The 14,847-nt window shown below is 40.3% G+C and overlaps 1 protein-coding gene across 1 annotated transcript in view; it reads left to right on the top strand.

The window, feature by feature from the left end:
• Positions 1–12,825: 12,825 nt before the first annotated feature.
• Positions 12,826–14,847, top strand: part of fam120b (family with sequence similarity 120B) — a 96,324-nt gene continuing 94,302 nt past the window's right edge. Inside the window, exon 1 of the mRNA XM_034187484.1 lies at positions 12,826–12,923. The gene's annotated coding sequence lies outside the window, so the exon portion shown is untranslated. The remainder of the gene's footprint in view (positions 12,924–14,847) is intronic.

The raw sequence follows: 14,847 nt of genomic DNA, 5'->3' as shown, positions 1-14,847 counted from the left end.
ATTCCACATAATTGATTACCCTATTTTATGGTTTATTCCTGCTAAAAACAACAGCACAATTGTGTGGCTCATCAGTATGATTGTTTAATTCACAGTTTGTAACTGTTGCTTTTAAGGGGAATTCCCATTCATTTCACATCATTTATTACCTCATTTTAGGGTCAAGTCCTGTTAAAATCTGAAATAAGATTTACAATGAATTACCAGCAACTGTGGATGCCAGAATATCACTAGAATGCAGGCAAAAACATTACACTCATTACCAGTGGTGGGCACAGATAACCAAAAATTTAACTACGATAACAGATAATCAGATAACTGAAAAGTTATCTTTGATAAAGATAAACCACCCAAAAATGTATCGGAAGTTACAGATAATCATTCACTCATTCATTCATCTTCTACCGCTTAGTCCAATTAAGGGTCGCGGGGGGCTGGAGCCTATCCCAGCAGTCACAGGGCGCGAGGCAGGGTACACCCAGGACAGGACGCCAGTCTGTCGCAGGGCCACAAATAGACAAACACAGACACACCCACACACACACCTATGGACAATTCTAAAGATGCCAATCCACCTAACCCGCATTTCTTTGGATGTGGGCGGAAACCGGAGCACCCGGAGGAAACCTACGCAAACACGGGGAGAACATGCAAAGGGGAGAACATGCAAACTCCACACAAAGGCCACGGAAATTGAACCCACAACCTTCTCACTGTGAGGCAACAGTGCTAAGCACTAAGCCACCGTGCTGCCCTACAGATAATCAATAACCGATAAATTCCAGTGTTTTTTCCGGTACATTTGCAATTACTAAGAAGCTGAAATTGACTTAACACAATCGCTTTTGAAAGCATCAAAAGCAACAAGAGACCCAAAGAATGAGCCAGTATTTCCATGTTTGACCATGTTGGCCCCTGTAAGAAGCTACACAGACAAATCCTGAGAGCACCCACAAAATCAGCTCTCTACTAATCACAATGCTCCGGTCAGGCGGAGGTCTTGAAAAATAAAGTCATACTAACTTATGGTTTTGTGAAAATACTGATAGAATAACTCCATTAATGTCAATTCTGTCATTTGTACAAAGTTAAAATATAACATATATCTTTTAATGTTGAATAATGCACTAATTCTGAGGTTTTGTAACAAACACAGATCGCAAAGCATTCTGGGTAAAAGTTCCTCTGCTAAACACTGATTGGTTCTTTAAAATTAGCACATTACTTTAAAACAAAAAGATATATCTGATATTTTCACTTTATAAATCTCAGACATGACAGTAATTTTAAATAACTTGTCCAAAATGAGTAGGTTAAAATTTGAACCATAAATTAAAAATGTATGCGTCTGGATGACTTGGGTAATATTGCGATTATATCAGTATGGTGTTAAAGGAAATTTTTTATTTTTTGGGGGGGTCACCAGTTCTCCTTTGCCTACAGAGGATAGAGTGGTTTCTTCTGAAAACAGCTCTCTTCTGTTTGCAGAGGGCAGAACAATATACCTATTAGGAAACTTTTAACAGGTAGGTCTCAAATGCTTTTAAGTTTTAAAAATGTTTTTCACTGTTCAGCTTGGTTTACTACGTTATCGGTCTAAAAGTTATTGGACGGCAATTCATCAGAATATAATTAGTCTGATGATGGTTTTTAAAGTTATCTAAGAACATAATCTGATAATGAAAACATTATCTTCAATAATTATCTGTTACTGGATTATCGGAAGTGTGCCCACCACTGCTCATTACCAGTATTAAACACAGTAGCCAGTGATTCAAGCAGGTTTTTTTTTATTGTCTCCAAACCTTGAGTAATCAAACAAACAAACAGGTTGCATGGGCATGCCCGGGCTAATGCCCGGGCTAATGCCCAGGCCTTACTCCAAAGTGTTTGGTCATCAGCAAAATCGAAATCCCTATTAACATGAACAGACAAATAGACCAAGGGTTAGTGAAAACGATACCTCATTCAAACAAATATTCACATGTATGCAATATGGCGATTGTTTGAAAACAATATCAAGAAGCAAGCAGCTCGATATTACCCAAATGATAAAGCTATTGCAACAGGAAGGATGGTGCAGAGAAATTCTACCTAACACTAGCAGTTTGAAGAAAAAAAAACGAAGTCTGCGCAATGTACACACCACCTTAGTTAACGGTATTGCATTTCATCATCAACAACAAGATTAAAATCTTTAGCAAAACAAAAGAAAGGCATATGGACGTGCTGAGAGTTTGTGGATTCCTCTCCTTTGAAAAACTTCTCCTTCAACACAAATATATTCTCCTTCAAAGTGAATATTCACCGCGCAGATGAGGGACTAGCTGCTTCTCTCTCTCATAAGTGATGTCCGATTTAGCTGGACCGCAGAAAAGTCCCTCTTCGTTGTCTTCTTCTTTTTTTGGGGGGGGGGGGGGGGGGGGGGTTTGAGGGTTGGTCGCCACCTGCTGGGCTGGAGTATGATTCAGGAGTATTAGGCCTAGACTGTATATGATTAAATACCATAGGCCTGACTATGGTAATAATACAGAAAATAGATAAAAGAATAAGGGAAATTATAAAAGATAGAATGAAAACAAATTCTATGAATTGGGCTAGTATTTCTCAGGAATCTAAAACAAAGCTAAATCTAAGGTCACTTGAATTTGTAATCACTGCACTATTGCACCAAGTCATAGCCGAATACGACACCTTTTTCTCCATACTGGACTATTATAGGACTATTGGAATTGTGGACTATTTATTTCTCTTAGCACTTGTTCACTGTAACACTGGACAATATTTTTGGTCAGTAGAATCCACACAGACTACCGCAAGGCACCTTATCAGAACACTTTGCACCTTGTGGGTTAAACGTACATTGTCTGTTTCTGCTTTTTTTTTATCTGTCGAATGTCTTATGCCTAAAGTAATTATACAGTAATATGCTGTTTTTAATATTACAATCTATTACCACTGCCATTTCAGTTTTTCACTCTATATTTCACATCTTAAAATAGTAAAAAATATCGTTGACAGCATGTTTTTTATTTAAGGTATTTACACTGTGAATAATACAGTAATGTGCTATTTTTAATATGACTGTCCAATGCTGTCACCATTTCAGCTTTTCACCATATATTTCACATGTTAAAACAATTAAAAATAACATTTTTGACAGTTTTTAAATTTATGGTAATTCAATGTTTATTCTACAACAATAAGCTTCTTCTTGCTTTACGGTTTATTCCTGTTGCCATTTCACAGGTTTTCACTGTAATTTTCACGGACATTTTTTACAGTGCATAGGTGAAGTCATTCAGTTTCTCACTGTTTGTGAGCTCGTTCTGCGTGGGCACAATCACAGGGATACGGATGAGGAGGGACTGTTTACTCGGCTCATTGATTTCATTCTCAAAAAAGATTCTAAACTCACAGATATTGCAAAATTCATCCCGGAGATTCCAAATATGCTCATTTTCCACATTGACCCACATGCTCACACCCCTCTGATCAATGCTGCATCCAAGGAAGAGAGATGTCATCATTTTGGCCCATAAAAAAGACAACATAAAATCTTGACATGAATCAATTTGTGTCAGAATTTGCCAAAGCTAGCCACAGACTAGCTCTGTAAATAGTGTCTGGGTTACTGTAAATATCTAGGTTCTTCCCTAATGAGTGCACATATCCTATTATTATGTGTTCTATGTTCTACATTATTGATGTTTACATTAGTTTGTTAGCTGTCACCTGCAGTCTGTATGTTCTTGTGTTCTACATTTAGTTAGAGGGGAAAAAAGTTTCAAGATGTTGTCCATGTTGTATTTTACGCCAATTTAGAGGTTCTCTTTGTTTGCCCAACCCCCTAAAAAAAGAGGACAAATGCCCACCCAAGCTTGGCATCCTGGCAATGCCTCTGTGTGTGTTTGTGTATCCGGAGCATCACTTGAAATCCAGAAAGAGCTGACTTTTGTCCTTTGGCATACCTACGTATGAGGATTCAAGTGATGAAAACAGCAAGGTGATCAGATCAGTGTTTTTTGAGAAATCAGTCATTTTTGTTTTGACTTCAAGCCTGTTTATGTCGCACTTCCACAATAAGAGCCTGTATTTCAAAATAAAAGCCTGTGAGTTTGCTGCAGACTTCAGTCTGCCTCCATCCTCTAACATTCCAGACAGCCGATTCAAATCTGGACATTTCCTGTCTGCATGTGACCTCAAACCCAGAATTAACATGTTCACACTCCGGAATTGTGAATTGTGTCTCAACAGCAGAATTTTGTCTCAGCAATGTCTCACACAGGCCAAAAAAAGAAAAAAGAAATTTGATCTAATGTGAATACTGTCACAATGAAAATATCAAACTTCAGTTATTTGCAATTCTTTACATGGAATATTGTTAAATGGTAAATGGACTGCATTTATATAGCGCTTTTCTATCTGCATCAGATGTTCAAAGCGCTTTACAAATAATGCCTCACATTCACCCAGATGTGAGGGTGCTGCGCTCAGTACACACTGGGAGCAATAAGGGATTAAAGACCTTGCCCAAGGGCCCTTAGTGATTTTCCAGTCAGGCTGGGATTTGAACCGAAGATCTTCTGGTCTCAAGCCCAACGCCTTAACCACTAGACCATCACCTCCCCCCTTGTTCTGGTTAAGCAGCTTTAGAAAAGCTTATTGACAAAAATCCATTTTAGAAAATTGAACACAACTGAAAATAGATTAAACCTTCAACAAAGACTTTAATAAAAGCCAAAAAAAAAAAAAAATATATGTCAATACTTTAATAATGTAGCATATAACTGTAAACAGATTTTCCCCAAAAGTCAGCTGTCCAATACTACAAATGACCACATCCCTGTGGGTCAACACTAGTAGAGAGTACTTTAATACTCTTTGGATTTGAAAGTTGAAAGTTGTTTGGACATTATTTATGAATGCTACAGAAAAAGTCTTCAGATTGGTTTTGAACCAACAACATTTTGGTTATGAGGTGACAGCATAGTTATAGAATTGACACTGAAAACTCTCCACATGGCAAAACAACCCTATTCATTCTCATTTTCCACTCAGTTCATGAGCAGGGTTAAAATTAATGACACATTCAGAGAGTTAAATAAATATGGACACAATCAACTCTGGAAACAACTTCACCACTGTACAAGGTATAAAACAAGCAGTCTTTAAAAATTAAAATAACTCTGAAATATATAACACTAAGCTTTTTAGTGTTATATCTTTAATCTACTGAATACTCTGCATTACTTTTTTTGCCCAAAAGGAAATTAAAGTCACCATACTGTACAAAACTACTGCTGTTTTTACAGTGCATCCAGAAAGTATTTACAGTGCTTCACTTTTTCAACATTATGTTACAGCAATATTTGAAAATGAGGTAAATACATTTTTTTCCCTAAAAATTCAACTCACAACACCCCATAATGATGACATGAAAAAGTTGTTTGTTTTTTTGCAATTTTTGCAAATTTATTAAAAATATAAAAACTAAGAAATCACGTGTACATAAGTATTCACACCCTTTGCTCAACATTTTGTTGATGCACCTTTGGCAGCAATTACAGCCACAAACCTTCTTGAATATGATGCCACAAGTGTGATGCACCTGTCTCTGGGTAGTTTTGTCCATTCCTCTTTGTAGCACCTCTCAAACTCCATCAGGTTGGATGGGGAGCGTCGGTGCACAGCTGTTTTCAAATCTCTCCAGAGATGTTCAGTCAGATTCAGGTCTGGACTCTGGATGGACCACTCAAGGACATTCACAGAGTTGGCCTGAAGCCACTCCTTTGATATCTTGGCTGTGTGCTTAGGGTCATTGTCCTGCTGAAAGATGAACCGTCGCCCCAGTCTGAGGTCAAGAGCGCTCATCTGGAGCAGGTTTTCATCCAGGATGTCTCTGTACATTGCTGCATTCATATTTCCCTCAATCCTGACTAGTCTCCCAGTTCCTGCCGCTGAAAAACATCCCCACAGCATGATGCTGCCACCACCATGCTTCACTGTAGGGATGGTGCCTGGGTTCCTCCAAACATGACGCCTGGTATTCACACCAAAGAGCAAGAGAATCTTTGGCTCTTAAGACCAGAGAATTTTGTTTCTTGTGGTCTGAGAGTCCTTCAGGTGCCTTTTGGCAAACTCCAGGTGGGCTGCCATGTGCCTTTTACTAAGGAGTGGCTTCTGTCTGGCCACTCTACCATACAGGATTGGTGGATTGCTGCAGAGATGGTTGTCCAGGGCCTTTATTAACCTTAAACCTTAAGGCTGTTGTCCGTGTGCAGATCGCGGTGTACGTGTTCAGCTATGGGACGCTGTTCATTTGATGTAACCAGTTGATTTCAGCCCTCCCTCAAAGGCCTGCATGCTCCTATGTGGCAAGCCGTAAAATCCCTCTCTTGAAACCTTTTATTTCCACTCATCCCGACTTTCAGAAGTCCTCGAGGCAGCTTTCTCTCTGTGTGTGTGTATCAGGCCAATATACTATCAGTCATTCATCACCATGACGTGGCACACATTTTCCCATTACGCCAGCAAACCGTGACTGAAAGGCATGGTGAGATGGAAAGTGACCCCCCCACCAAATCACCACCACACACACAAAAAAAGAGTTCAGCAGCATCAAAATGACATTTTCCTATAAAACATCTCCAGAGATTCATTTAAGAAAACAACGCAGAAACTCCTCCCCTGTGAGGGGTGCGCGCGCGCGCGTGCCTTCACGCGCTTGTGCGGGGGTTAAAAAATTGTTTAACTGGAGGTCGATTGTTTAACTGAAGTGCTTTATTGTCTATTTGTGTGCGCGCTTGCGTCCGCGCACACGCGCGCGCGGCCAGGAGCTCTGACTGTGACAAGCAGCGGAACAACAAAGGAAGAGGTCTCGCGCCCCGCCGCCCATTCATCTCTTTCTCTCTCCGAGTAATTCCCATTGATTCTCATAGAACGGCCAGTCGCGCGCCCCTCGGGGGAGAGCCGTGTGATTTGTGAAGGGTCGCGAGGACAGGACACGCCCCTCCTCGAGCCCGGCCATCTGCTCGCCAAATATCACACCACCAACCAGCGAGCCCAAATGGCTCACTTCAACCCTCTGCAAAAGCAGAAAATAAATAGTTAAAATTCCTCTCTGTTTGTCTGTCTTGTCCTCTTTTCTGCCCATCTTCTGTTCTTGTTGAGTACGCGCACGCGCGTGCGTGAAGCTCCACGCTGCTGGCTCGGAGCGTCCTCGTGCCAAATCGCAGTGGTGGCACGCAGCGGCTCTGAAGTGGCCATATGGCCGATGTGCGCGTGTGCCAATAAATGGATGGATGGCCTTCGTGGGAACCTCCAGAGCATTACCATCACACACACACACACACACACCACTTTACACATGATGTCAGCTATATGTAGGAGATGGACACAGCAAGACTCTGTCCTCATTCTATATAACACTTTATGTGCTAAGTTCTCATTATATGCTAATAGGATTAATAAATTAAATAGATTTGACGGTGTTGAATGTTTACTGTCCAAAGTAAAGGTCAAACAATGTCAACATCCATTGGATTCTATGGCATATGACATATGTCACCCTGTAACATGATAACTAAGTACGACAGATGAATAATGTGGTATACTTTTCAATATGATTGGAGCATTTGTAAATCTTGACCCCTGTGTAATTCTTCATTGACCCCTACTTGGCCGCCTATTGAACAATCAAGTGGATAGTCTGCTTTCTCAAAAGAGTAATGTTTAAAGAATATGTGTGCCAAATTTGGTGTTTGTGTCACCATTTGAAAGATTGTTTCAGTTATCTGCTGCACTATTAGCCTGAGTAAAATACTTAATTTTTGTTTGGGCTCAAAGGGTTTGAAGATCCTGAACTGCTATTGATATTAGATTAAAAGAATAGTTTAAAACTGTATGCACAATACATCAGATCACGTCACATGATCGATTGATTGTCTTAGACTCACACATATATTCTCTCTCACACAGATGGACGTGAGTTTCCCGTTACATTATCACTCACACATATTTTGTCGACAGTGTGGTGGCCAAATGGTTAGTGCACTTGGTTTCAGTGAGGAAAGTTCCCAATTCAAACACCACCCCTGCCGCATTTCTAGTAATGTGGAGTTGCAGGCGTAAAACTTGTGCCAATTCAACATGCAGATCCACCTTGAATTTGCTGTGGCGACCCTGAGTGCAAATAAGGGAGCAGCCGAAGGGACTGTCCTCACTTACGCACATATTTATAACTAACATGCACATTTTTCTTTACACATATATTCTCTCTTCAAAATACAGTAGATACTCACTATAGGCAGGTTTCCATTACTATTCAAACTGTGCAATTTCAAGTATTGAATTGAAGCTATGCTGAATGAAAGCACATGTACTTAAAAACTGCAGGGAAAAAAGTGGCTGTCTGCTTGGGTGGTTGCCATCCAGGACCCAAGATGGCTCTGTGGTGTGATGCACAGGCAGAATCACATGCATTCCGAAGCACATGGTGCAGAAGGTAGAGAGAGAGAGAAAGAGAGAGAGAGAGAGAGAGAGAGAGAGAGAGAGAGAGAGAGAGAGAGAGAGAGAGAGAGAGAGAATCAGAATCAGAATCACTTTATTAGTCCCTTAAAGGGCAATTCATTGCAGACCCCCTGGCCAACCATAAAAACACAGACATAACATTTACATAGGTATATGCTAAATAACGAGAGAGAGAGAGAGAGAGAGAGAGAGAGAGAGAGAGCTTATTAAGGCTTATATAAGATGTTTTAGCAATGTTGAATTTGAAAAAAGAAAGAAATGCCAATATTTTGCAGGACTTGCACATCAAATTATTTTAAAAATTCAGGGGGAAAAAAAAAATCTGATTTTGTGTCATTGTTACAGATAATGTGTAGTATCACGTACATGCTGGCGTAATCCATAACATTTACATTAAAAAATCCAAAAAGTCATACACAAATGTTGATATTATTGACTGCTTCACCATTTATTTGGTACTCCTCATTATCTGTAACAACGACACAAAATCAGATTTTTTAATGTGTGTGCTTTGTATACTAAAATGTATTTGATCATTGAATTACTTGAGATTATGTATTCAAATTATTTTCTGCAGTAGTCAGACCTGAGGGAGCTGCTCGGCTCTTTTCACTGCTTATGCACAATGTACAATATTTACTATACATACTCCCCCCACACACACACATTACACAGGTTTTGTGTTTGTGTGGGTTCTTATGATGGAATTGGTTAATAAAGAACAAACATTCTCCCTATACACTTTTGCTGCACACTGTAACAACAACAGCAATATAACTACTACCACTACTAGTACTACTATTGCAACTACTACCACTACTACTACTAATACCAGTACTACTACTACTAATAATAATAAAAACAATGCCAGCCTCCCTGTCAGGCCATTTGTACAAATCATTCTGAGCTCCCTGAGATCCTTGTTTTGTGGCTCCTCAGGGGTCCATGGCCTTTAGTTTGAGAGCCAGTGGCCTCCAGTAGTCAGATTAGCCCGGCCAGCTGCCCACAGAGACCCACGGCCCTGGACACTGACACCAGGCCTGACCCCAGTGGCCGCTTTCGGGGAGACAGAGAGGATTTAGAGCAGCGGTGGGTAAGTATGGGTTGTTCATTCAGCTGGACAACTGTCGAGCCAGAGCTGGGCAATAGTGTTCTCTCTCTCTTGGGGGGTTAACTGCTGATCCAGTACAAATGGGGGGTGTTGGGGGCTAAAGTTGAGGGCAGTCGTGTGCTCCTGGAACATCTGCCTCTGTTTCTCCTGAGTCAAGCTTTGGTCAGGAGGCAGAAGGAGGGGTGACGAGCGTGCACACAGACTCAAAGGGAAGGAAGAGGACCAGTGTTAGAGGAAAGAACTGTTAGTCTGCAAAACCAAACAGTCATCAAGAATTTCCATAACTGGCACAATAATTGAAGAATATTTAGATTTATTTATTTATTTTTAAAATGTAACATAAATTGTTCTCCAGTGCAACAGCTCTTCTCGACTGAACACTAATCTGTATCTTGGACAAAAAGAATAGAGCAGCTGTTTATCCCAGGCTCTGGGTCTCAAAAGAAAATTTACAGAAGCATTTGGAACTAAGGTAATTTTAGTGTTAGGTAAAATTTGTCAGTAGCCAAAATATGTTCCTCATGTGTACAGTGTCTGTAACACCTGGGTGGGTGATGGGCACTTATTGGTGGGTGAGTTTTACCCACCATAGCTCCCCTTCCTTGAGGATCAGTTGGTCGGTAAGCGTGGATTGTCTTCCCACCCCACAGAGCATGAGGAACGACAGATGCTGACAGCTGGACTGACAGCCAGCATATGTCCCTCTCTTTATTCCTGCAGACAATAGAGAGAGAGAGAGAGAGAGAGTGGGGGGGGGGGGGGGGGGGGTGCTGTTCACTGAAGATTGAACTAATAGTTTGAAACTTCAGAAAAGAGTCCATCATCCAGGACAGGCTGGGCAGCAATTACCTTGTCTCTGCATAACCGACCCCAGTCTGGAGAGCCTAAAGAAGTACTCGCAAAAAACTGTAATCATCCATTCTTGCACATCCCGAAACAGCAACTAACTTTCATCAGTGCCAAATCTGTTTTGCCCCATTCCACACACAGTGCATTTGGTGTGTGTGTGTGTGTGTGTGTGTGTGTGTGTGTGTGTGTGTGTGTGTGTGTGTGTGTGTGTGTGTGTGTGTGTGTGTGTGTGTGTGTGTGTGTGTGTGTGTGTGTGTGGTGTCACCTGGATACAGGATTTATCCAGATACCATAGCAGATCTGCATTAGTATTTGGTCTGTCGTGCCACAAAGGTCAGCAGTCTGGACCCATTTGACTGATCTGAGTCAGAATTTATGAATGCAAGGTTTAAGACACATGTTACAGTCAAGTCCAGAAGCATTTGGACAGTTACTTTGGACACACTACTTGTGTGTAATCTTAATGTTTGTCATGTAGACTTTCAGCTAAACCAAGGGGTTTAAAAAAAAATCACACGAATCATGAAGAAATTACAGCCATTTCTGATACACAGTTCCACCATTTTCAGAACTCATTAAGTCTAATGGTTTTGGCAGAGGACCCAAATGAAGAGAACCACAATGGAACGTAGATGAAGGTAGCTTAAAAAAAAAACCTGGGTTATTGTCCACAGAGAAAATGCACAGTATAGTGGACTGCATTTATATACGGACTGCATTTTTACAGACCTTTTCCATTTGAATTAGAAGTTCAAAGTGCTATACAATGATGCCTCACATTCAAACACACACACTCACACAACGATGTCCGGGTGCTGCCATGCAAGCCACTCACTACACACTGGGAGCAAATTGGGATTAAGGACCTTACCCAAGGGCCCTTAGTGATTGGTCAAAAACAGGCAGAGGTCAGGCACATGTCTTGGTCAACCAAGTAAAAGACATTTGGCCTAGAGGCCTATTTCGCCTACAAATCATACCATTTGGAGCAAAATTTGGAAAGAACATGACTTTGCAAAGCGACCAAGATAATTGGAACTTCAGGGAATGATCATACACAGACTGAAGTTTTTAGGATTTATTGCAATTTTTATGGGTTCTGTTTTTTTGGGTCACCCTGTGTGTGTGTGTGTGTGTATATATATATATATATATATATATATATATATATATATATATATATATATATATATATATGCCATATGCATTTTGGCAGGGTGTAGCTGAATTTTCACACCTTTTAAAGAAAACAATTTATCTCCTCTAATACCCCCCCCCACACACACATACACACACATTTGTTTGTCCACTCAGTTTTAGTAGTGATTATAAGCAGTTTTACCAATGAGAGCCAGATAGCAAGATCAGTGACAGCTATCTTTTGGCACGGACAAAAAAAAACATGATATTTAAAGACAAACCTTGAACTAAAAAAATAAAATTAATTCTGGTGTTTTATTTTTCAGTGCAACATGTGCATGATCCAGCACGCAGGTGCCTGAGTGTTGAGGACCCCATTAGCTGGAGAAGTTCAAGCTGACACTCACGTTTCACCTGTTTGAGGCAGATCGACGGTTGTTTTAGAGACATAGGAATGGACTGGTTGTCTGTTTGGTTGGTTGTTATCCAGGACCCGAGGCGGTTCTGTAGTATTGTAGATATAGCAAAGTGCAGCACCAATGCATGCTCCCAGACTTTTTTTTGTAATACCAACACAACCTTTTCAAAATATGTTTGTATTCCACGCAAGCTGTAAATCAGGACAAACTTCGACTCACACACACACGCTCATCTTCAACCGCTTAGTCCAATTAAGGGGCGCGGGTGGTTTATTTAATATTTCCAAATCTGACCGCCATTTGTGAAAGAGGGCTGGTTTCCAGTATCAGAATGAGGCACTAAACCTGGTGCATTTGCTGTCAAAAAAAAAACAAGCAAATTATTTGATCTTAAATGGTTCAAGGTTAGGGTTAAGATTAGGGAAAAGGCTGGGTTTGATTTTCTGAAATGCATAAAAAAGTTTGGAAATTTGGACAGTACTTCTGCTTCTGGACCACAGCTTTTCACGCTTGTGGAAATTCTGCGCAGCAGCAAAATTCTACTATGGTTCAGTACCAGAATATTTCACTTTCACACTCACTGTGGAGTTTTTCCATGCCAAAGCTTTCTTTTTCAGTTCAGGTTTTAGTTTTTTAATTTTATTTTCACTACCAAAGTTCGCTGTTACTGTTGTGGCTCGTGGAGTGGGCTGTGTTAGTTTGCTGAAAAGGTGCGTAATATCGTTACCCATTTCCATGCACCAAGCACGTGTGAAATGTTTTGCAGCGTGATGACGTCACATGCAGAATACAGGAAGTGCTCCGCATTTTCACCATGTAAACAACCTTTGTGGATTGCAGCCCTCTGGTTCTCTGTACGCAAGCTTCGAAAAGTAAGCGCGTAGCAACGTAGAGCGACAATGGAGGGTAAAATATTTGCAAACAAGATAGAATAGAGCTAATTGCTTTGGTACGGCTGGACATGTGTCTGAGGTTAGCAACTCGAAGCTAAGATAACTTTTAGCCGTTCATTCACTATCAAAAACTGATCGCATTATTTACTATCCTGGAAGAAGACTGTGAAATTATATGTCCGCACGCAAATACAGTCAGTTATGAGAGAATTACTCTGTGAAATGTAGTATGTTTCATGTTTTTGATAGCCATCACACAGTGTGTTTTTTTCTGTTACTCTGTAATTCTAATTTCCACTGTAAGCATGTAAAAATGAACTCCAGTTCAAATAGTGATTTTAGTGAGACATAATGTTACAATAACTATATTTTTACATGCATGCAGGTTAATTATTATTACTTGGGATTATTGTTTAGGTTGAAATGTGCACTAGTTCCAAACTGGAGTTGTTGGGTTGATTCTATCTTGTCAGGGTGAGCTGAGTAAACCCCATAAATATAGACACAAAAAGCACATGAGAATAAGTGCAAAAAAAGAAGTTTATTATAAGAACCATTGGTTCATCAAAATGAAAACATAGAGATGCTGGGCAGACAAATAATGAATAGAGGCCAGAGGAAAAGCAGAACAACATCAGAATAACGCGACATTGGACAGTAAGACAATGCCGTGTGCTAATTACCAAAATATCACCCAGGTGCTAAAAGAGAGATAAAACACAGGCATGAAGGAAAGGCACAAATTAAAGTGCATGCGCGAAAACAGATGAGAAACTCATGTTAACACTGAATCCAGCAGGCTGCAACAGGACTTTTACAGAACCACAGAGAACCATGCAAACACTGAGAAGGACCAGGGTGGTCAGTGGAACAAACAAAAGCAGGACTTGGGTGGTGGGAAAAGTGTAATGGAAATAAACAGTGCAAGTAAAACCCTCAAAATACATCACATACCGAAAAAGGAGAGGTCCATACCTTGACAGTGAATCCACACTTGGTGATGCTATACTTCCTTAATGAAAATTAGCATCTCTCACATGAATACAAATTGACCTTAGATGTGAAATACCTCTAAGTGTTAGCCTTTGATGGAATGGTGGTGACCTGTTCATGCCTGTCTAGTGTCCATGTCCAGTATAACTGGTTGCAGCATGAAACCAAAATTACCCCCTCTCCCCTGCTAATTTAAAATAGACAAGGTGGGTATAGCTGGATAGATTGGTACTAGCACCAGGAATTTCATTGTACAGTCTCAATTCCAATGAAGTTGGGATGTTGTGTAAAATGTAAATAAAAACAGAATACAATGATTTGCAAATCCTCTTCAACCTATATTGAATTGAATACACCACAAAGACAAGATATTTAATGTTCAAACTGATAGACTTTATTGTTTTTGTGCAAATATTTGCTCATTTTGAAATGGATGCCTGCAACCAGGACACTAATTGTGAGCGTCATGACTGGGTATAAAAGGAGCAACAAAAGACTGGGAAAATTGATGAATGCTCAAAGAACACCTGTTTGGAACATTCCACAGGTGAACAGGTTAACTGGAAACAGGTGAGTGTCGTGATTGAGTATAAAAGGAGCATCCCCAAAAGGCTCAGCCGTTCACAAGCAAAGATGGGGCGAGGATCACCACTTTGTGAATAACTGTGTGAAAAAATAGTCCAACAGTTTAAGAACAGTGTTTCTCAATGTTCAATTGCAAGGAATTTAGGGATTCCATCATCCACAGTCCATAATATAATCAGAAAATTCAGACAATCTGGAGAACTTTCTACATGTAAGCAGCAAGGCTGAAAACCAACATTGAATGCCTGTGACCTTCGATCCCTCAGGCAGCACTGCATTAAAAACCGACATCATTGTGTAAAGGATCTTACGGCGTGGGCTGAGG

The sequence above is a fragment of the Thalassophryne amazonica genome, chromosome 2 (genome assembly GCF_902500255.1).
Source record: "Thalassophryne amazonica chromosome 2, fThaAma1.1, whole genome shotgun sequence".
Classification (NCBI taxonomy): domain Eukaryota; kingdom Metazoa; phylum Chordata; class Actinopteri; order Batrachoidiformes; family Batrachoididae; genus Thalassophryne; species Thalassophryne amazonica.
Note: the sequence above shows the minus strand (reverse complement) of the source record. Positions and strands in the feature narration are given on the sequence as shown.